Genomic DNA, 24,845 nt, shown 5'->3' with positions numbered 1-24,845 from the left:
TGTAGTGTGTCTTACCATTACAAAGACAGCAGGTATATGCATGCAATAATTTGCTGCTCAAATCCGCTGTTGTGAATGTACTGAAGTCTTTATACAAACTCCTGGACTTTCAACTATTTGGGAAAATTCTTCAAGGAGCAGAATTGCAAACTCTTGTGTTACTATCTGCAAGGACACCTTCAATTCATGCCGTCTTGCCTCTTAGCCAGAAGATTTTGGATTCATGCCTCACTCAGAGATTTGAACTCATGGACACAGTGAGGCAGAGCTGCTGCCTCACAGATCCAGGAACCCAGGTTTGATATTGACCTCTGGCGCTCTCTATGTGGAGTTTGCACATTTTCCGTGATCGTTTAGGTCTCCCTCAGGTGCTTCTGTTTCCTCCCACATCCCAAATACCAAAAAGGTAGGCATGTTAAGCTGCCAATAGCATGTAAATGAGAGGGGAGTTGGTGGGAATACAAGAGAATCAAATGGGATTCAGGTAGGATTAGTGCAAGTATGGCTGCTTGATGGACAATGCAGACTTGGTGGGCCAAAGGTCTGTTTCCATGCTGTATCCCTCTATGACCATCACCAATATACACAGTCAGTTTGGGGGATCTGTAATATAACCCCATCAGAGTGATTACACATTCCTTATTTTTGAATTCTACCCATATAGACTCAGTGGACAAGCCCTCGATTATGTCCCCTTTGAATGCAGCTGTGATATTGTCCCTGATTAGTAGTGAAATTCCACCCACCCCCCTTTTACCTCCCTCTACATCTTTTCTCAAAGATCAAAACCCTGAAGCACCCACTCCTGTCCCTCTCTCAACCAAGTCTCTGTTATGGCCACAACATCATAGTTCCAAGTACTGATCCATGCCCTAAGTTCATCACCCTTACCCATGATACTCCGTGCATTCAAATACACACACTTCAAACTGTTCGTCCCATCGCGTCTATTACTTTGCTCCTGCCTGTGTTTACTGGCCCTGACATCTCCCTTCCTCTCAATCCTTCCACTTTCTGACCCGGTGCTCTCGTTCCCATCCCTCTGCCAAACTAGTTTAAATCCTCTGAGTAGCACTAGCGAACCTCCCGGCCAGGATATTGGTTCCCCTCCAGTTGAGGTGCAACCTGTCCCTCTTGTACAGGTCACCCCTGCCCCAGAAGAGGTTCCAATGATCCAAGAACCTGAGACCCTGCCCCATGCACCAGCCATTCATTCATCTGTTCAATCATCCTATTCCTGCCCTGACCAGCATGTGGCACCAGGAGTAATCCACAGATTACTACCTTGGAGATCCTGTTCTTCAACCTCTTTCCTAACTCCCTATACTCACTGCACAGGATCTCTTCCCCCTTTCTACCCATGTCATTGGTGCCAACGTGCACCATGACCTCTGGCTGCTCACCCTCCCCCTTGAGAATATTCTGCAGTCGCTGAGACATCCTCGACCCTAGCACCTGGGAGGCAACATACCATCCTGGTGTCCCTTTCGCAGTCACAGAATCTCCTGTCTGTCCCCCTAACTATCGAGTCTCCTATCACTATTACTCTGCCCGACTTTACCCTTCCCTGCTGAGGCGCAGAACCGGCCACATTGCCACTGACCTGGCTGTTGCTGCTGTGCCCTGATAGGCCATCTACCCCAGCAGTATCTAAAGGGGTATACTTGTTGCTGAGGGGTATGGCCTCAGGGGAACTCTGCACTGGCAGCTTACTCCCCTTACTTCTCCTGGTGTTCACCCATCCATCTGAAGCCTGTACCCTGGTTGTGACCATCTCAGTAAAAGTCTCATCTATGAGGTTTTCAGCTTATCACAGGCCCTGAGTACATCCAACTCCATTTCCTTGACCTGGTCAGTCAGGAGCTGCAGCTGGGTGCACTTCTTGTAGCTGTAGTTATCACAGAGACTGTGAGGTTCCCCGATATCCCACATCTTACAGGAGGAGCATTCCACAGCCCTAACTGCCATCCTGCATAGACTAAATCAAGGACTACGGATTTACAGACAACAAAATAAAGACCTTACCTGTTCCTTCTTACTGAAACCTTTTCTTTTTAAAGAGCTTCTCACACTCGCCCTCACCTAGGTCACTTTCTCAGCCTCTTCTCACAAAGCCTCAGTGCCCCCCATCTCCCAGGTCCCCTCCCCTGCTTCCCCCCACCCCACATCCCCATTTCCTTCCCTCTCTCCTCCCCCATTCCCCCCTCCCCCATCCCCTCCCATCCCCGCTCCCCCCTTCCATCCCCTCCCATCCCCCCTCCCCTCCATCACCCCTCCCATCCCCTCCCATCCCCCCTCCCCTCCATCACCCCTCCCCATCCCCTATCCCCCCTCCACCACCCCCCCATCCCCTCCCCCACCCCTTCCACTCCCCCCACCCCTCCACCCCTCCATCCCCAGATACCTAGCCCAGCATTTCAGGTGAATTATTCAAGCTGAAGATCCCAGCGACATTAAGGATACAGAGGACATTCACCAGGATGTTGCCTGGATTGGAGGACATTAGTTATGGGGAGAGATGGGATAGCCTGCACTTGCTTTCCCTGGAACGAAGGAGGCTGATGGGTGAGCTGATGGAGGTAAAACTGGAGAAGGATATAAAATCATGAGAGGCATAGATAGAGCAGGTAGCCAAAATCTTTTCCCATGGTAGAGGCCTCAAAAGAGAGGACAAAGGTTTAAAGTGCGAGGAAGGAGTTTTAAAGGGGATCTGAGGGGGAAGTTTCTCATACAGTGAGTGGCTGATATCTGAATTGCACTGCCAGAGGAGGTGAAGGAATCAGATACAATTACTATGTTTCAGAGGCATTTAGACAGAGGCCTAAATAGACAAGGATACCATAATGCAGGCAACTGGGATTAGTATAAATAGGCAAAACAGTCGGCATGGATGTGATGGGCTGAAGGGCCTGTCTCTGTGCTCTATGACTCTGACTTAAAATGAAGAATGTTGGTCATACTCAGCAATTCTGGCAGCACCTGTGGGAAGAGCCACCATTAACAGTTCAGTTTAAGATCCTTCATCAGAACTGGGATATCCACCAGCATGGGCTGAACCTGTAAAGCATTTCCTACAGCTCTATAGTTCACAGCTCTTACGTGTTCCTTTGTTCATGTTCTCTCTCTCTCTTCTGCTCTTGTTAACTTATCAATCAGACGGCTTCATCAACAGCTTCTCACTATGATGGCAACCCTGGCTTTGCCCTGTCAGAGATATTGCCTCTATTCATTCCTTCCCCACCTCTCTGCAACTTGTTCTCTCCCTTCCCTGGTTCTGACAAAGAGAGAAATAACCCAATGTTACCCTCTTCAAGAAGAACATAAGAGCTCTGCATGGTCTCCTAGCCAATCTTCATCCTTCAAGCTACATTATTAAAATAGACTCTTCACTTGCAGACTGTTGCTTGCAGGACCCTTGTGTATGCAAATCAGCTGTCGTGTTTCCCTGCATTATAGCAATGATTATACTTAAAAAATATCTTCATTAGCTGCAAAACTGTCATGGAACCTGTTGAGATGGACATGACAAGGAAAGTCATTATCTGAATGCTTTTCTTTCTTTCACAAAGGTCTTCAAGTTTATGTATCTCTGGAATAATACTGAGGAACTCATTTCAAAATTATGTTTATAACTCCACTCCCCACCTCCTACCCCCTGCCCTCCCCCCACCACCTTAACCATGCAGTTCAAATTCTGCAATCCACCATTTCCTGAACTGCACAACAGGTGATTTCTTCCAATGCGTCAATAAATGTTAGTAGCAGAGCTTTACGTAGCAATAACATGCTGGCATCGTCTTCCTCAATGCTTCAAGGGTTTTCAAAGTAAACTTTTGCTTTTGATTCATTTCCTTTACCATTCTTGCAATTTTCTTCAGCTTTTAATTCTTCAAAACAAGAATCTCCTCCAGCCTGGATTCATAACCATGTTGGATGGGTCAATCTATGCTAAAATGTTATTGGATTAATTAATTTATGACTTGGGATTATCAATCATTTCCTATCTCAGAGCAAAATTAACAAGTTCTATATTTTTAAATAGCAAGAAAGAAAGAGAAATATTTCTGATATGTGGGGAGATCAGAAAAACTTACTGTTCTTGGAACAAAGAAGCTTAAAATATATTTAATAAAGCAGTTTGGAGGGTTTTTAACACAGTTAAAGGAGAGAATATTCCTTTCAGTGGGTTGGTCATGAGGCGATGATGATTTAAGATAACAGCCAGATGTGGATGAGAAGATATCTGGCACATTATTAAATGACTTCTAAATATCCAGATAAATTATATCCCTCTACTCTGTTAGTTATATGTTCAACGTTCTTAGAATTGTCAAACACAATTTCAAGATCCTTCCTGATCATATTATAATATCCTACATGTCCTGGAATAATAGATTCCAGCATTTTCCTGAGCCCCACTGACTAACTGGTCTGTCATTTAGTTTTCTCTCTCCCTACGTTCTTGTCACATTTTTACCTTCTACATCACTGGCATCATTTCAGAGTCAAGGGTTTTTTTGGAATATCACACTAATTCACCTCCTGTCTTTGTCACCACCTCTTTTAGAAATCTGGGTTCAAGGGATTGAATACTGTTTCATTCCATTAATTCCTCCGGCATGCTTCTCTTCAGTAATATTAATTATTCAACTGCCTTTCTTGTGTTTACTACTTTCATCACTATAAGTTCTGGTACCTATAATGCACCTTACTCTGTATCATAAATATCTATCGTAAAAAAGTTCTTTTGTCCTGCAGGTTATTTTGTAAAACAGACTTGACTCAGCTTCTTTTGTCTATGCGAGTCAAATTAATCTTGGGATTAAAATGAGAATTACTTTCTTGTCATGAACTTGTTCGATGTGTCCATAAAACTGGCTGCTTTCCTGAAGCCTGGACAGATATTGCTATTGAGAATGATCAAAAGTCAAAGCTTGTTTTCCCTGATGTCCAATAACTGGATTGCATGTGTTCCAGCAATCAATTTGATATCCACTTTAAAAATGAGATAAATTGCAGGCAGGCAGTCTTAACCTGGGTATTTTTCTTGTCATGTTCAAATTGGCCACTTTGGCATGAAGATACCAATTTTCCTGTCTGCCTAAGTGTTATCATTCAAGGCAATTCTAGCTTGTTCTAAACTCTGTAACATTTTTCTCTCTCTCTTGGGGATAAGTAAACTACTGAAGTAACTTTTCTTCATAGGATTTACAGCAAAGAAAAAGGCTATTTACCTTGACTGCACCAGCCAGTGCTTCCAATCCTACTGATGTTACCATATTCATTTCCCTCATATGTACTTACTCATATTCTCTTTAAATTCAACTATATTTTTCACCTGGGCTACTCATTATGGTTGAAAGTTGCAGACAGTAATCAGTCCCTGGGTGAGGAGGATTTGTTCATGACGATCTAACCTTTATGATCTCTGGTATAGCTAATATTAAAATTGGAGTGTTGTACTCAGCTGGAACACTTGAGAATTATTGCTAAATGCTATATGATCTCAACTTTTATTAGTATTGGAGAATGGGAGCATTGCACTTTGTTTTCCAAACTCTGTTTGTGTGTCATTGCTGCAAAGGCTCCAAACGTTATTCTAATGAATGGAAGCACGTTGACCTTCTGCATTCTGAACTTTGGTCGACTTTGGTATGGCGGAGATGAAAGTTAACGTCATACAGGTTACTAGTTGATTTTTGACACTGATATTGAACCTTTTGAGAACAGCTCTACATTTAATAAGGCATATCGTCAAGTGGAGAATAATGGAAATCCAATGGCCAAGATTTTGCAGGGCCATGCTGATAGCTCTGCACAGTCCTGCAGGCATTTCCCACAAAGTGCTTCAAAGTTCAAGATCCTTAAGTCTGCATATAAATGCTGAATATAGTGGGAACAGAAGTAGGTCACTGAACCCCTCAAGCCTGCTCCTCTATTTAATAAAATCATGGCTGATCCAAATGGAAACTCAACTCTGTGTTCCTGTATACCTGCAGTAACCATTGCTTATAAAGTATTTGTCTCCCTCTGCCTCAAAAAAAATCAAAGCTCCAAAGATTCACAGATTTTTTTTGCCTCACCTTTGTGTTAAATGAGCAACCCCTTATTTTTTAAACAGCCCTTGTTCTAGTTTTTCCCACAAGAGGAAATGTTTCCTCCTTCTCCATCCTGTTCAAGATTCTTCAGTATCTTACAAGTTTCAATCAAGTTCCCTCTCACTCTATTAAACTCCAGTGGATACAAACTTAAGCCTGTCTCACTTTTCCTCGTAAGACAATCCTTCCATTCCAGCCATTAGTTTAGTTGACCTTAACCAAACCCTTCCCAATGCATCAACATTCATCCTTAAATAAGGAGACTAATACTTTTCACAGCACTCCAGATGTGGTCCCTACCAAAGTCTTACATGCCTGAAGCATAACCTCCCTACTTTTGTATTCAATTCCACTGGCAATAAAAAAAACAGTGTTAACTTTCCTAATGACTTGCCCCTTCCTGCTTACTAACCTTCTGTGAATCACACACACAGCTTTAAACTCTCACTTTACCAATAGTTTTGCTCAGCTCCACTTTTTATCCGTTACTGTAAGCTTCTTTTTTATTCAAAAAGACGAACCTCTTCAGTATGATGAAATTCCCTTGTTGAGAAACAAAAATCAGAAGCTTCAGTAAGCTCTTGTGAAAATGACACCAGGGAAGATTCCCCCTTTTATAAGTCTGCAATCTTAGGTCTGGTTTTGCAATGATATTGGTGCACCACACAAATACATATTGCCAACCATTAATGCCTACTCCAAAACTTGCTCGCCATTCTTCAACAACAATGTCATGACCGCACCCACTTTGGACTCCAAATGACACTGGAAAAGCATCACCACTGATGTGAATGGAATGGTAAATTGGTAATTGGTTTATTATTGTCACATGTACTGATGTACAGTGAAAAACTTTGTTTTACATGCTATCCATATAGATCATTTCATCTCATCAGTGCATTAAGGTAGTATAAGGGAAGACAATACAGAATGCAGAATAAAGTGTTACAGTTACAGAGGAAGTGCAGTGCAGGCAGACATGTCGAGATAGATTGTGAAGTCTAGGGACCATCTTATCATAACAAGGGCTCATTCAATAGTCTTATAACAGCAGGATAGAAGCTGTGCTTGAGCCTGGTGGTACATGCTTCCAGGCTTTTCTATCTTCTGCCCGATGGGAGGGGGGAGAAGAGAGAACGTCTGGGGTGGGTGGGGTTTTTGATTATTTTGGCTGCTTTGCCGAGGCAGCGAGAAGTGTAGACAGAGTCCATGGAGGGGAGGCTGGTTTCTGTAATGTTGTTGAGCTGTATCCACAACTCTCTGCAGTTGCCATTCCAAGCTATGATGCATCCAGATAGGATGCTTTCTATGGTGCATCAATAAAAATTGGTGAGGGTCAAAGAGGACATGCCAAATTTCTTTAGTCTCCTGAGGAAGTAGTGGCACTGGTGAACTTTCTTAGCCATAGTGTCTGTATGGTTGGACCTGGACAGGCCATTGGTGATATTCACTCCTAAGAACTTGAAGCTCTCCACCCTCACGACCTTAATGTGTTAATGTAAACAGGAGCATGTGCACCACATTCCTTCCTGCAGTCAACAACCAGCTCTTTTGTTTTGTTGACATTGAGAGAAAGGTTGTTATCATGACACCATGACACTAGGCTCTCTGTCTCCTTCCTATACTCCACCTCAAGGTTATTTGAGCTTCGACACACTACGGTGGTATCACCTGCAAACTTGTAGATGAAGTTAGAGCCGAATCTGACCACACAGTCATGAATGTATAGTGAGTAAAGTAGGGGGCTGAGGACGCAGTCTTGTGGGGCACCAGTGTTGAGGATAATCATGGCAGAGGTGTTGCTGCCTATCCTCACTGATTGCGGTCTGTTGGTGAGGAAGTCAAGGATCCAGTTGTAAAGGGAGTTGTTGAGCTTTGGAGTTTGGAGACGAGTTTGATCCTGAATGGAATAACTTGATGGCTAAGTTGTTATGTACTTTAAAACTCCTTTAAATTGAGTTAGTTTAATATATGTTATTGTCCTTAGTTGTTAAGTGACTTCAAGTATAGTAGTTTATTTGTTTTGTTTTTCTAAAATCTGGAATGATTTTCATCTCATTTGAAGTGTTTGATTACTTTTAACAGTGTTAAATATTTTGGAATATCAGAAACATTCAGAAACAATCAAAGTTTTAATGGTTATGAGAGCAGACATAGACAAGGACCTTGGCTTGGCCAGATATCAACAATGTTTCAGTTGTTTCGTGGGTTGGTATTGATCTGAGACTCTCCACGTGATGTCCAGTGTACATCAACGGGCACTGCATCACTTCCGGCCTCAACAGAAAGAATTTTGCACCTTTGTGCAGCAAGTTTAAACAAGCTGCCAGAGAAAGCAGCTGAGGGAGGTGCAATATTGACCTTTAACAGATGCTTGGATAAGCATATGCATAAGAAAGGTTTAGAGGGATATGAGCCAAACGTGAGCAAATGGGACTAGTTTCGGTGGACACCATGGTCAGCATGGACAAATTAGGCCGAAGAACTGTTTCCATGATGCATTACTCCATGACTCTATGTGTCTATAAATTCAACTGGCTCGATGCAAATTAGGTTAGTGCCACATTCTTAGTAAGTAGGTCAGTGCTGCAGACTGGTTGCTCATTGCTGCGCAGAAAATTTAGACTAATAATTTATTTGGAGTATTAACACCATTTTTTCCGTTTTCTGTTCATTATTTTATAAGATACTCATCCATTAGCACATATTAATATTCTAAAGCTTATTGGTGACATATCTGCAGTTTTTGGATTGGAATAGGTGTCTTTCCTTGATGGTACAAGATTGTCTCCGCAAGGTCATGGATTGAGAGGGTTCTTCTGTTGTTGGTCATCCTTCTGTGCTGCTTTAAACTTTGTAGGGTGTATTTGTAGAGTGTAGAGTGTATTTGTAGAATTGTAGAGTGATTTGGATCAGTGGGAAGATAATGCTGCAGCGTCTGTTTAACGGACACATCCGCTCTCCTTTTCATCCCAAGGATGATGCACCATGCCAATCACAATGCTCATGATTTTGGAAGCGAAAGATATACTCTACTTCTCTACTTTGAAACCCATAAATCAGAATTGCATGCATGGGATTTGTCGAGTGAAGACAGCTGAGGGGAGGTTGTGTGTTGGCCCAAGTGGAGCAGACATGCTGACACACAAGAAGGGATCGCTGCAGAGGATTACGGGCCTCAGTGTGAGAAATGAGATGGTCTTTCATCATCAAAAAATATTGACATCCTTTAAAGCTGTCAACCTCTCCATCCTCTGCCTGCAAGCCTCCCACAAGCTTGCAGTAGAGTTGAGCTATGTGACTGAATTGAAATTAAAGTTCGTTCTCCAAGGACAAGTCGTGTCTTTGCCTCTAGTTATGCATTCATATTGGTGTTCAGAATGGGATCTGCTTTCAAAAAAAATTTCCTGCAGGTGATGTTTAACTAAAGCTATTAAAGCATTATATAGACAGGTGGCTCACCTCAGAGAAGCTTAGTACGCAACAGTACAATCCCATTTGGAGACACCTGCGGAAAGACAAAATGTGATTCCACTCAGAAGACTAGTAAAGGCAATCACATAGCAAGGGGAATTGATATCCTACTCAAGGGAGTCATTTAAACAATATGACAAGATGAAATTGAACCACAGGGGTCAATTCAAAACTAATCTGCAGAGACATTACTTCAGTAAGTGTGTGGCAAGTCTGCGGGATAGGCTCTCCATGGCGATGGTGGGGTAAGCAGGGTTGATTTGTTTACAGCCTTGTACCTGAATGAGGTACATTTGTAACCTCTGACGTGAGCAAGGTGGGGGGGCTGTGTGCCTGGGTGGTTGCTATGCTGGGGTTTGTTGTTCAGCTTTCTTTCAAAGGGACATTTCAAGCAGAAGCTGAAGACCAGAGTGCAATGCATTCTGTACATTAGTGTGGTGGTGAAACATCATATAAAAAAAATACAAACGTTTGAAGTTGAACTGTGGACTTTTGACTCAATGAGTTTCTTTTTCATCAGGGTTGGAGGTTGATTATATGTGGAACAGTGAAGCAGACCAAGAGCCCAAAACCAGAGAGTTAAGAAACTGATAGCTCCTTTATTAGGAGTTGGTAGTACGCTGCAAATTCTGTGGATTCCAGCAGCAAAAGAATTAGTGAAGCAGGTATAAAAGCAACAAAACAAAAATAATGCTTGTAATACTCTGCAGGTCAGGCAGTGTCCATGAAAAGGAAAACAGAGTTAGTATTTCAAGTCAATGACCTCTCATCAGGATTAGGAAAAATTGGAAATAAAACAAGTTAGAAGTTGCAAAGAAGTGGGGAGGATAGAGTGAACAAAGAGGAGCTTCTGTTCTGGGGCGGGGCTGGGGGGGGCGCGAACTACGAGGGACTGAACAACGCAAGTGGTGGTGTTGCCATCTGATGTGGTAAAGGGTGGTGAAGAAGAATGTGCCCGGGTGAGATTGAATGTACCAGAAGAAGAGTGAAAAGTGTGAGATACCAGGCTGGAAATTGAGTGTTGAATCTGGAGAGCTGTCAGGTGCCCAGCTGGAAGATAAGCTTAGTTGGGACCAGGAGACATTGAGCAATACACTATATGTTCATTTTTCTCTCACGTGGTGATCTAACTTTCTCTAAAATATGCCCATGCCGTTAACTTCAACTACCTCTTTTGGAAATTAGCTGCCATATTGGACCTCTTTTTGGGTAAAGAAGAAGCCTAAACTCTCTGTTGGTTTTATTGATCTATCACATCAGATATATGATATAGAGGGAACCAATGAGATAGCCATACGTTCATCTTATTATTGTCCATTCTACAATCTGTACTGGTGCAAGGGCTCAAGGTGATTTCTATGGCGAACACTCAAAATGAATAAGGATGCACAGTTAATGGGTATCTTTTATATTCATAATCATTTTTCGCTATTCTGTCCCTCCCCTTCAGGAAAGAATGTGCAAAGTAAAGTGAATTTACCCCATCCATTTTATTGCTATGTCTATTATTTATTTTCCCCTTCAATTATGTTTTCAGGCATTTCCCTGATCTTAAATCTAACAAGCCAACATAAAAAAAGATTAGGTTTATGTAGGGAAGAAAAAATGTATTGATACCAAGGAAACAAAAATCAATTTAATTGCTCTATCAAAACAATTAGGATTTATGCAGTCAGTCAATTGATTCATTTCCCCAGGTACTATTACCCTTTGCTTCCAGAACAGAAGTTACTCATCTGTTATCCTGTCATCGCAGAAGGGGTTGGATGCAATTCTCATTCAGTCTCCCATTGTCGGAGAGCAAAGCCACACTCAGTCACAGCAGGTAAACATGGATGTGGGTTTGTCAGCCGATATTTAATGCTTAGTCCGAGGCTGAATGGTTCATCAGTTAGGTACAATGACTGGACCTGGATTAGAGAGGAGGGTAAAATATATTTCATGGTTCCAAACGCTGATCACTGCCAAGTCGTCTCAGCTGGAGAGTGCAGGTAATTGATTGACCTTGCTGTCAAACTGTCAACCTGATAATTAAGAATATGCCAAGGGCTAAAATTGCAGTGTTTCTCTAGCATGGAAGGAATGAAGTAGAACCAATTAGGCATCCAGGATATGTGCTCACTCTCAATGGGTTAGGAATCTATCTGAATGTATTGACACTTTCACACACTCCATATGATTCTTGTCCCATGTAGAAAGTCAACCTGCCTCTATCCAGATCCGGTTGTCTTAAGACTTTGCCAAGACTTTGCAAACACTCTTATCGATACCTATTCTATAAGAATTTCATCAAAAATCTGCATGTTGTGAGTTAGATGTGTTGTAGGGAGAATGGAAATAATTGGCTTTGCAATTATGGTCACTGGGATTTCCCCCTTGGTCTTCAGGAAGATTGACACGAAAGCTTGTGGCCAGGGAGTGAACTTGCTGCAGGAAAATGGGATGGGATGAGAGAGGAGAGGGGTGGACTCTCCTCATTTGCATGGCTGCAGGATATCCCTCCTCCTCTTCCTCTGGATCTCGTCCCACTACACCTCCATTGTTGCATTTGAGAACCTGTCCATCTCCCTCAGTTTCTGAACCATCCTGTAATATGTTCAAACCTTCACAGAAATGTGCAGCATGAATTGCACATAAACTGTTCCATGCAAATGGCAGCAGATGGGTGCTTGGAGGCCAAGCCTGTAAAAGTTTGCTTTAGTTCCTCTGTGCAATTCAAATCACGGTTTTTAGCAACCTGGCCCAAATAGGTACACTGAAACGAGATATCAAACCAGTGTAACTAAATAGCATAGCCCTACTAAGCATGAAATGATTGTTTTGTGATACTCTTTCGTTCAGCTGGCAAACCCTACCCGGCCTCTGGTAGCCTGTTTCTTTAATTCTCCACCCTTCTCCCTTGGATTTCCACACTGTCACACCACATGGATTTCCTCCTGGTGCTCCTGTTTCCTCCCATATCCCAAAAATGTGTGGGTTGGTAGGTTAACTGGCCACTGTAAATTGCTCCTAGTGAGTAAATAAGTGGTAGAATCTGGGAAAAGTGGATGGGAATGTGGGGAGAATAAAATTAGGGTAGGATTAGTGTTAATGGGTGTTCTAAGAACAGCATGGGCTAGGTGGGCTGATAGCCTGTTTCCATGCTGTATCTCTCCATGACTGCAATAAGGAGACTCAAAAAATCTGAGAAATGAAGGTTGGTGGTGTTGTGGATAGTGCAGAAGGTTGCTGTAGCTTACAACAGGACATTGATAGGATGCAGAGCTGGGCTGAGTAGTGGCAGGTAGAGTTCAACCCCGAAAAGTGTGAAGTAATACACTTTGGAAGATTGAATTTGAAGGCAGAATATAAGGTTAAGGGTAGGACTCTTAACAGTGTGGAGGAACAGAGGGATCTTGGGGTCCACATCCATTGATCCCTCAAGGTTGCGGCCCAGGTTGATGGGGTTGTTAAGAAGGCATATGGTGTGTTGGCCTTCATTAGTCAGGGTATTGAGTTCAAGAGCCATCAAGTAATGTTGCAACTCTATAAAACTCTGGTTAGACCACACTCGGAGTACTGTGTTCAGTTATGGTTGCCTGATTATAGGAAGGATGTGGAAGCTTTAGAGAGGGTGCAGAGGAGATTTACCAGGATGCTGCCTGGATTGGAGAGCACGTCTTATGAGGATAATTTGATTGAATGAAGGAGGATGAGAGGTGACTTGATAGTGGTGTACAAGATGATAAGAGGCATTGACCAAGTGGACAGTCAGAGACATTTTCCCAGGGCAAAAACGGCTAACACGAGGGGACATAATTTTAAGGTGATTGGAGGAAGGTATAGGGGAGATGTCAGAGGTAAGTTTTTAACACAGAGAGTGGTGGGTGCATGGAAACCACTGCCAGCAGAGTTGGTAGAGGCAGATACATTAGGGATATTTAGGAGACACTTAGATAGGCACATGAATGATAGAAAAACGGAGGGCTATGTGGGAGGGAAGGGTTAGATAGATCTTAGAGTAGGATAAAATGTCGTCACAACATGATGGGTCGAAGGGCCTGCACTGTGCTGTAATGTTCTACATTCTATGTTTGTGTGTTGCTCAAGAATAAATATGGGATTAGTGTAGTGTCGGTGTAAATGGGTGTTTAATGGTTGAACAGGCTGATTGACCTGTTTTCATGCTGTATGACTTTAATAAAGAAGTAACAGCATCTCATATCTCAATTGGGACAACATAGTCTTCTGGAGTTTAACAATATCTCTGCTACACCCATTTACAGCTGTCTTACTGCCCACTTTTCCAGCAGTGGTGGGAGCAGGATCCATAATTTTAGAAGGAAAGAGATAATTACTTGAAAGAGGAAAATGTAAAAAGGAATAAGGAAAAACGGAGAATGGGATATGGTCTTTCAGGGAGTAGATGGAAGGATTATGAGTCAAATTGGTCTTCTCCTGCACTGTAACATTCAACAATGTTGTAAATATTCTGTTGGTGGTTAAATCAAGGAACTGAGCTATCAGATACCAAAAGGAAGTTTGACAAATTGTATGTGATGTACTCACATAATAAAAGCATCCTATCAGGATGTATCACGGCTTGGTATGGCAACTGCTCTGCCCAAGACTGCAAGAAGCTGCAGGGAGTTGTGGACACAGCCCAGCACATCACCGACACCAGTCTCCCCTCCTTGGACTCTGTCTTTACCTCTCGTTGTCTTGGTGTAGCAGCCAGCATAATCAAAGACCCCACTCACCCGGGACATTCTCTCTTCTCTACTCTTCCATCGGGTAGAAGATACAGGAGCCTGAGGGCACGTACCACCAGACTTAAGGACAGCTTCTACCCCACTGTGATAAGACTATTGAACGGTTCCCTTATACAATGAGATGGACTATGACCTATGACCTCATGACCTCACGATCTATCTTGTGACCTTGCACCTTATTGCACTGCACTTTCTCTGCAGCTGTGACACTTTACTCTGTATTGTTATTGGTTTTTTTTACCTGTACTACATCAATGCACTCTGTACTAACGTGATGTAACTGCACCGTGTAATGAATTGACCTGTAAGATCGGTCCTTAAGACAAGTTTTTCACTGTACCTCGGTACAAGTGACAATAATAAACCAATACCAATACCAATGTGTGAATTGGGTAGAAGGTTTCTCAGAGACATTGGAACAATGTTGGTATATATTAACAATGCACAGAGACAAATTGTTTCGTAATACAGAATAACTCAGCAATGAATTGGCCACAGTATAATATTAACACATTTTGTGGATGTTAACGAGCGGTAAACCATAGACGGAGGGTGTAAATGTATTAACTATTTAGACAAACAAGAACCATCCTTCAAACTACTTCTAAATGTAACTTACATGCAGTAATCAGTTTTCAAGTTACAAGAACTCTGCATAAACAAATACCACTGTCTGTGAAGGGAGCAGGTTACCAGCTCACAGCAGGTGGTCACTTAAGAGATATGCTTTGGAAACAGAGAAGACAATTCTTGATCTCTCAACAGATACATGCACAAAAATATCTATTAAATATTGGGACAAAGTAAATGTGACATGACCATGAGACCATTCTTGTATATATTGGACAAGGCTTTGTGAATTGAACTGCAGTAAAACCCCAACCATGACTACACTGAAAGATATGATATTTATTTATTAGTCACATGTATATCGAAACACACAGTGTCTTTTTGCGTGACTGAGAATGTGCTGGGGGCAGCCCGCAAGTGTCGCCACTCTTCCGGCGCCAACATAGCATGCCCACAGCTTCCTAACCTGTACGTCTTTGGAATGTGGGAGGAACCTGGAGCACCCAGAGGAAACCCACACAGACACACAGAGAGGATGTACAAACTCCTTACAGACAGCGGCAGGAATTGAACCCAGGTCACTGGCACTGTAATGGTGTTACGCTAACCGCTACACTACTGTGCTGCCCCTGGGAGGTATGATATCCATCAATATTGTATGATAATAGATGAAGGTCTAGACATTGGAACCAGGTATTAAACTTCTTGATCTAAGCTATTTTGCACAATTGTGACATAGATCAAGGGGGCCTTCAGTCTCCAGTCCTAGATTGAATCAATGAAGGTTTCAGAGCAGCTATTTTATCACTTAGCATGTCAAGCAATGGGCTCAGTTATATAAGTCCTGTACCCAATACTAAGGGCAGTTGTGTATTCAAAGGACCACTCATCAAAATGCTGTGGTGAAGGAAAGATGTTCTGGATATTGTGTTTGCCCTCAGAAGCCTTTAGAACATCAACCAATCTCTGATATCTTAGCTTTTATCACCCAAACCACTTAAATTGGCAAATTGGAAATTGGTTTATTATTGTCACAAGTGCCGAGGTACAGTGAAAAACTTTGATTTGCATCCCATCCATACAATCATTTCATCACATCAGTACATTGAGGTAGAACAAGGTAAAGCAATAACAAAATGCAGAATATAGTGTTACAGTTACAAAGAAAGTGCAGTGCTGGCAGACAATAAGGTGCAAGGCCATGATGAGGTAGGTTGTGAGGTCAAGGACCCATCTTATCATATAAGAGGTCCGTCCAATACTCTTACAACAGCAGGATAAAGCTGTCCTTGAGTCTGGTGGTACATGCTTCCAGGCTTTTGTATCTTCCGCCTGATGGGAGGGGGAGAAGAGAGAATGTCCAGGGTAGGTGGGATCTTTGATTATGTTGGCTGCTTTACCGAGGCAGTGAGAAGTATAGACATAGTCCATTGAGGGGAGGCTGGTTTTCGCGTGGTGATGCAGTGAAAGCTCAGACTATAGATTCAAGCCCAGCTTGCCTCTGTACTAATCATCATTAATGTGAATACTAGTGCCCAAAGGGGCTTGTGGGTCAATCCACTAGATTACTAGGATTAGAGATACAATGCCCTTGAGAATGGCAATGGGTCCATGTAACACCAAGCTGCTGTCCTCTACCATGATGACACCATTTGGGATCTCAGCACCACCCTCTGTTGAAGTCCTGCTGTTTCCTGTGAGCTTGTAGGTCAGACTGCTGCTGCCACTTTGCCAAGAGCCATATTGTCAGCGATTGCCCCCTGTCACCCAACAATTGCCTTTTTGTTTGTCAAAGAGGGTCAAATGGAGGACATCAGCCACTAAGCGGTCACCATCTCACTGGTCTTGTCCAGTACAGAATACTGTTTAGTGGCTGATGCCCGAGCACCAGTTTGAGACTTAATTCTGGGACAATGCCATCTGTATCTGAGCCTCTTCAACAAACAAAAAGGCAATCGTTGGGTGACAATGAGCAATCACTGACAGCATGGCTCTTGGAAAGGAGATCTTTCTGGTTTACACGCACTGCCCACAAATTAAAATGTGTGCAGTCAATGGCACTCTGGTGTGTGAAGTCAACTCTGTGCTTTCTCTGCTTGCTACTCTCTGATAATGGAGAAGTAAATGCCTTTGGCTCTCTTGGAACATGAGTGCAGTGATGACAATTGGAACTTACCAGCTATGGTTACAGCAGTTGGTTGATGGAGAGGTGCTGGAGGAGGAACAACTAGGCTACAGCAGACTGGGAAGGTCAAAGAGACATTAATTACAATGGAGACAATTACAGAGAATAATGCCTGCTGTCGGGAATATACTGGAATCTATTGTGACAGTGACTGAAGACGCAGGAATAAATCACACAATAAGGATGTTGGTGAAGGAGAACGTTAAAGTTATGTAAATAGATTCATAGAGTTATACAACACAGAGCAGATCCTTTGGTCCAATCATCCACGCCAACCAAGATACCTACCTATGCTAATCCCATTTGCCTGCATTTGGCCTATATCTCTCTAAACCTTTCCTATCTCTTTCCAAATGTCTTTTAAACGTTGTAATTGTACCTGCCTCTTCCGTCTGTTCTGGCAGCTTGTTCCATGTACCGACCTCACTCTGCGTGAAAAATATGTCTCTCGTAGAACAAAGAACATGGAACGGTACAGCACAATACAGGCGCTTCAGCCTACAATGTTGTGCTGACCTTTAAACCTCGCCTAAGGCTATCTAACCCCTTCCTCCCACATATCCCCCTATTTTAAATTCCTCCATATGCTTATCTAGTAATCTCTTGAATTTGACCAATGTACCTGCCTCCACCACCGCCCCAGGCAGCGCATTCCACGCCCCAACCACTCTCTGGGTAAAAAACCTTCCTCTGATATCTCCCTTGAACTTCCCACCCATTACTTTAAAGCCATGTCCTCTTGTATTGAGCATTGGTGCACTGGGAAAGAGGCACTGGCTGTCCACTCTATCTATTCCTCTTAATATTTTGTACACCTCTATCATGTCTCCTCTTATCCTCCTTCTCTCCAAAGAGTAAAGCCCTAGCTCCCTTAGTCTCTCCTCATAATGCATACTCTCTAAACTAGGCAGCATCCTGGTAAATATTCTCTGCACCCTTTCCAACGCTTCCACATCCTTCCTATAATGAGGTGACCAGAACTGGATACAGTACTCTAAGTGTGGTCTAACCAGAGTTTTATAGAACTGCATCGTTACCTTGCGGCTCTTAAACTCGATCCCTTGACTTATGAAAGCTAACATCCCATAAACTTTCTTAACTACCCTATCCACCTGTGAGGCAACTTTCAGGGATCCATGGATATGGACTCCCAGATCCTTCTGCTCCTCCACACTACCCAGAATCCTGCCATTAACTTTGTACTCTGCCTTGGAGTTTGTCCTTCCAAAGAGTACCACCTCACACTTCTCCGGATTGAACTCCATCTGCCACTTGTCAGCCCAGCTCTGCATCCTATAAATGTCCCTCTGCAGTCATCAACAATCCTCTACACTATCCACAACACCACCCACCTTTGTGTCATCTGCAAACTTGCCAACCCACCCTTCTACCCCCTCGTCCAAGTCATTAATAAAAATCATGACAAGCAGAGGTCCCAGAACCGATCCTTGTTCCTCTTTAAATGTTTCCCCTCTCACCTTAAAACTATGCCCTCTAGTTTTAGATTCCCCTACCCTGCGAGAAAGACTGTGACCATCTCCCCTATCTCTGCCCTTCATAATTTTATAAACCTCTATGAGGTCAACCCTCAGCATCCTTCACTCTAGGCAAAAAAGTCCCAGCCGATCCTATCACTCCTTATAACTCACGATCTCCAGTCCAAACAACATTCCTTTGAATCTTCCCGCATCCTCTCTAGCTTAGTCATGGTATGGTGACCAGAACTGCACACAATACTCCAAGTCTGGCCTCACCAACAATTTGTACATCTGTAATGTGACATCCCAACTCCTATACTCGATGCCTTAGCCGATGAAAGCAAACATACCTTACACCTTCTTCACCATTCGGTCTACCTGTGTTGAGGCTTTCAATGGAACTAAGGTAGATCAGTTTATTCCTAAATGGCCAATCACAATCAACTGAATATCAAGAAAGAGAGATCAAAATAGAAAAAACATGAAAAATTAGTGCACGAACAATTATTGGAAGGAATAGTGGAATATTAACCTTCATTGCAAGGAACCTAGAATACAAAATGGTAGAAAACATCTTCCAGCTGTTGGACCACACCTGGAGTACTGTGCTCTTCTCTGGGCATTTTATCATGGACAGGTATGTAAGACTTGAATTATACCAGTGCTCAAGTCTTAAAATATGAGGACATGTTGTATAAGCTAAACTTGTATTTCATTGAGTAAGATGAATATGTGATTTGAGGATTTTAAAATAATTGAAGGAATTCATAGAATCTGGAATGAGATTATTGCCTTAAAATTCAGATGAGGACTTTTAAGGGTGACTTCTTTACCCAAGGTACAGTGAAAATTACAATTCTTTTCTCTAAATTTGGCCCAGAATTAACTGAATATTTTGAAGATGGGGTTGCTTGATTTATATTATGTCACTGTTAAAGGATATGATACCAAGGCATGTAACTGTGGGTGATATAAAGATCACCCATGATTTTATTTAAATGGGGGTAAAGCATTTTCAAAGAACTGAATAATCTCTTCCTTTTCCTGTGTTTCCAAACCAAGAGGCAATAGGGACAGTTATTAGCGAAGGTGCAAAGGCAGCAATTCCACACATCACCAAGGGAAACAATGAGAGGGGAGCATGAACATCACTGAAAGATACATTGAGATACTGATTGCTTCTCCTTCAAATCTGTCCTCCAAAAATAACAACTTTTTAAGCTATTTACAACCTTTTGAAAGCTGTCTCAAATCTGTGTCCATCTTTGCAGGAATTCCATCTCTGAATCCGTTTCCTCTGTCAGATTCGCTATCCTGCCAGTGTTGTGAAGAACTATTGTCCAAATTACAATTGGTATCCTGTGTGACTAGGACAAGGATAAACTACTTCCTGTTGATCACAATATTATCCAGCTGAACTCATTGAGGAGAAATATATTTAGGACTAATTCCAAGAGACAATACTATTCATAAAACAAGAATAATTACCTCTGTTGGGCATGGCACCATGGCATCAGCTTGTTGTAAAAAAAAACAGCTGGGTCAATAATGTCCTTCAGGATTGTGACCTGCCAACCTTGTCCTGTACCTAGCTTCATTCACACAAATGCTTAACTCTTAATGAACTTTGGATGAGCTGAAAATGGTGACAAACCTATATGAGTATTTATACCTTCACATTTTGGTTGTCAAATTGCTGGCAAGACTGAATGGGTCGTATCTCTTACAAATAAGCTTGCACAGCAAGGTCTCAATCCTTTTTTCTTTGATGATGCAGTCAAGATTCACAAATTGGAAGAAGATCAGAAACAAACTGACAAACTTAACAACAAAGAAAAGAAAGAACATGATTTTACAACTGAGATTCACCTGGCATGTATTAAACCAGTTACCAGATAAAGACTCTTCATTTGTATTCTTGTCAAACATCCAATACATTACTAGGCTTTGCAAAATGTAAAAAGTAACAATATGCAGTGCTTCATGTGGTATTGTAGCCATGAAGCAGGAGGAGGTCTTCATTTTGATATTAATGTTTTTCTGTTCAGATGGAATTTTTCTCCGGTAAATAGCATGACGTGCTTCAACTTTATAATAGAAAATGGAAGGAGACTCCCCGTGTATAAAGTGTTATCACATTGCTCACCAGTATATGGTAGAACAGCAAGTCATCAGTCAAGTATTTCTGCAGGACACAATGGTGTGAATATCTCTTCTTTTAATGTGGACGTATTTCTTTCCACTTGCCTATATGAAGATATTATAATGCAATCTCGTACGACAGTGCATGCAATGTACTTGCTCATGACCAATTACAATTTTTTGAAAGAATTTCTGGATGCCTCTACACATGCGAGTCGTCCTGCTTTCCTCACCTAAAGTAATGAAAAGATGCCTTGGAGGAATTAAATGTGACTTCTATGTTTATTTCCCATTGTCAAAAATAAATGTGTATGTGTACTACTGAAGGTCATAAAGATGTATTTAGACAACAGGCTAATATTTTGAGCCTGCAGTAGGTCATATATAACAGCATCAAATCTACTTATAGCCAGATGGAAGTATCCTGCTCCTTAGAACATAGAACATAAAACAGTACAGCACAGTATGGGCCCTTCAGCCCACGATGTTGTTCCGATCTTTATAAACCTTATCCCCATTCAATCTATCCCCCTCTCTATTTCACCTCCCATAACCCTCTACTTTTCTTTTATCTATGCGCCTATCTAATAGTCTCTTAAATGAGCGTATCGTATTGGCCCCCATCAGCACCCCAGGCAGTGCATTCCAGGCACCCATCACTCTCTGTGTAAAAAACCTACTATTGATATCTCCCCAGAACTTTCCTCCACACACCTTAAACAGGTGACCTCTAGTATTGGTCAATACCACCTTGGGTAAAAGATGCTAGCTGTCCACTCTGTCTGTGCCTCTCATAATCTTATATGCCTCTATCAAGTCTCCTCTCATCCTCAAGTCACTCCAAAAAAAAACACTCTAACTCGCTCAACCTCTCCTCATAAGACATGCTCTCCAATCCAGGTAGCATCCTTGTAATTCTCCTCTGCACCCTCTCCAAAGCATCCACATCCTTCCTATAATGTAGTGACCAAAACTGAACACAATATTCCAAGCGTGGTCTAACCAGAGTTTTATAGAGCTGCAACATTACCTCTAAGCTCTTGAACTCGATCCCCCGGCTAATGAAGGCCAGTACACCATATGCCTTCTTAACCACCCTATCCACTTGTGTGGCAACTTTGAATGATCTATGTACTTGGACCCCAAGATATCTATGTTCCTTCATGCTGCTAAAAATCCTGACATTAACCATGTACTCTGCCTTCAAGTTTGTTCTTCCAAAGTGTATCACTTCACACTTCTCCGGATTGAACTCCATCTGCCACTTCTCCACCCAGATCTGCATCCTGTCTAAATCCCAACAACCTTCTTCACTATCTACTACACCACCAACCTTCGTGTCATCAACAAACTTACCAACCCATCCATTTCCTCATCCAAATCATTTATAAAAATAACGAAGAGCAGACGTCCCAGAACAGATCCCTATGGAACACCACTAGTCACCAACCTCCAGGTTGAATACTCCTCTTCTACAACCACTCTCTGCCTTCTGTGGGCAAGCCAATTTCAAATCCACACAGCCAATTTTTCATGGATCCCATACCTCATGACTTTCTGAATGAGCCTACCATGGGGAACCTTGTCAAATGCCTTGCTAAAATCCATATACACCACAACCACTGCATTACCTTCATCAATTTGTCTAGTCACTTCCTCAAAAAAACTCTATCAGGCTCATGAAGTACAACCTGCCCTTCACAAAGCCATGCTGACTATCCCTAATAAGACTATGCTTCTCCAAATGCTCATAAATCCTGTCCATAAGAATCCTCTCCAATAGTTTGCCCATCAGTGATGTAAGACTCACTGGTCTATAATTCCTGGGATTATCCCTTTTACCTTTCTTGAACAATGGAATAATGTTTGCCATCCTCCAGTACGCTCTTGTGGCCAGCGAGGACTCAAAGATCACCATTAATGCTCCAGCAATCTCTTCCCTTGCTTCCCATAGTAACCTGGGGTATATTCTGTCTGACCCCAGGGACTTATCTATCCTAATGCTTTTTAGTAGCTCCAACACTGTTTCTTTCTTAACCTTAACATGCTTCAATACATTTGTCTGTCTAGGCTAACCTCACGTTCATCTAAGTCCCTCTCCCTGGTGAACACTGAAGCAAAATATTCATCTAGGACCTCCCCTACCTCCTTCACCTCCAGACACATTTCTCCCCCTTTATTTCTGAGCGGTCCTACCCTCACCCTAGTCATCCTCTTGTTCCTCACATACATGTAGAATGTCTCGGGGTATACCTTAACCCTACTTGCCAAGACCTTCTCATGTCCCCTTCTCGCTCTCCTAAGTCCCTTCTTAAGCTCCTTCCAGGCTACCTTATAACTCTTAAGAGCCCTATCTGATTTTTGCTTCCTAAACCTTAAATATGCTTCCTTCTTCCTCTTGACTAAACCTTCTACCTCTCTTGTTAACCATGGTTCCTTCACCCTACCATCCTTTCCTTGTATCAGCGGGACAAACCTATCTAGAACGCTATGTAAGTGGTCCCTAAGCAACCTTCACATTTATGCGGTGCATTTACCAGCGCATTACCGGTGTATCTTCTGCGGTCCTTAATGCTTAATATTTGAAAAGAACCATAAACATAATTGGTAAGTACCAGCTGTGTCCCTTATCATTTGGAAATAGCCCAGAAACAGAAGAAGGGTGTCTCCCACAGACCTTTACAAGCAATTCAGATCCTGAATTAAACACCCTGATGCCAATATTTTCCTCTTAAAATTAATAGCAAAATGATGGATTTAAATGAGGGGGTGTACCACTAGTAGTTAACAATATTAGACAGTAAAGTTGAGGGTCATGACTGCTAAAACAGATGAGTGACTATGTAACGAACTTCGGCTATGAGTATGAAACTGATCAGACTACAGCTCTTGAGGACTCAAAGAACATTTCGACCAACATTAAGTTGGAGACGATGATGACAATATCACCATCACCTTCATCTACACTCAAGGTTTATTATCCTGGCCCTTTCAATCTATCCTTGTCTTATATCTCTTTCATATCTACTACCTGAATGGTGAATCTGCAAAGTATCCTCTTCAAGGTCAATATTTCCTTTCTGAGGTTCAGGATTGGATATCGTCCTCTAAGTGCGATCTATAAAGAACTCTTGTTAAACTCAGTTAAATAATTCTTTGAGCTTCAGGCTTGAGCATGTTGCCTACGTGCAAGTTTATTACTCAAGTACTAACAGGAGACTATTATGGTTACACAACACAGGTAGTTAGGGTGGTTAAGAAGGCTTATGGAATGCTTGCAATTATTAATAGGATTAGCTATGTCGGCACAACATTGTGGGCTGAAGGGCCTGTTCTGTGCTGTACTGTTCTATGTAAACAACCTGGCCTCCTGCACACTTATACAATCAAACTTGCCTTCCATATGTGTTGGACTTCTGACCGTCTTGTGAGTTTTCCCCTGGCTGCTGTTACCCAATGTTAGCCCTTTTTTCCCTTCTGGCCAAAGTCCTTTTCCTTTAAGATTTAAAAGTAACTCTCTTGTCTTGACAGTGACAACATATGATGTCCAGAGTGCACATTGAAGCAAATATTGCTTCTCACCAAATCCCCATATATACCTTGGTATTTAACCTAAAATTTGCTGCCTACCTAAGGAGAGGAAGATGCCCTGGACCCTTCCTAACATGTAATATGACTTAGTGGCTGCCTAGTATCAATATTTTGTCCCACCATTGTCGTCAGATCCAGCTATCTATTTCCTTTTTGGTTTCCCCCTTTTCCAGGTACCTCACTCATCTATACAATCAAACATGAAATGGTTGCAAAGTTTTTTTTGCCCTGACCAGTAACACTGGAAATGGGTCTTACAACCTTTTAATCTCTGAAACTATTTCTTCACCTACTTTTCCAAACTTTATTCTTGTTTCTATTGTACTTGTTTTCATACTGAGAATACTCTGTTTCTAACCAATGTCCACCCGTTCGTAATCTATCCAATCATCCTGTTTCATTTTTATTATGATGAAGGTGATGGTGGTACAGCTGGAAAGATCATTGTAGTACCTCTTCCCTCTATCCTGAATATCTACAACACTCGATGCACATGCAAGGTCTGCAGAATCATAGATGACCCTTCTCATCCCTCCCACAACCTATCTGTCCCACT

This window comes from Pristis pectinata, chromosome 23 (assembly GCF_009764475.1).
Source record: "Pristis pectinata isolate sPriPec2 chromosome 23, sPriPec2.1.pri, whole genome shotgun sequence".
Taxonomy (NCBI): domain Eukaryota; kingdom Metazoa; phylum Chordata; class Chondrichthyes; order Rhinopristiformes; family Pristidae; genus Pristis; species Pristis pectinata.
Note: the sequence above shows the minus strand (reverse complement) of the source record.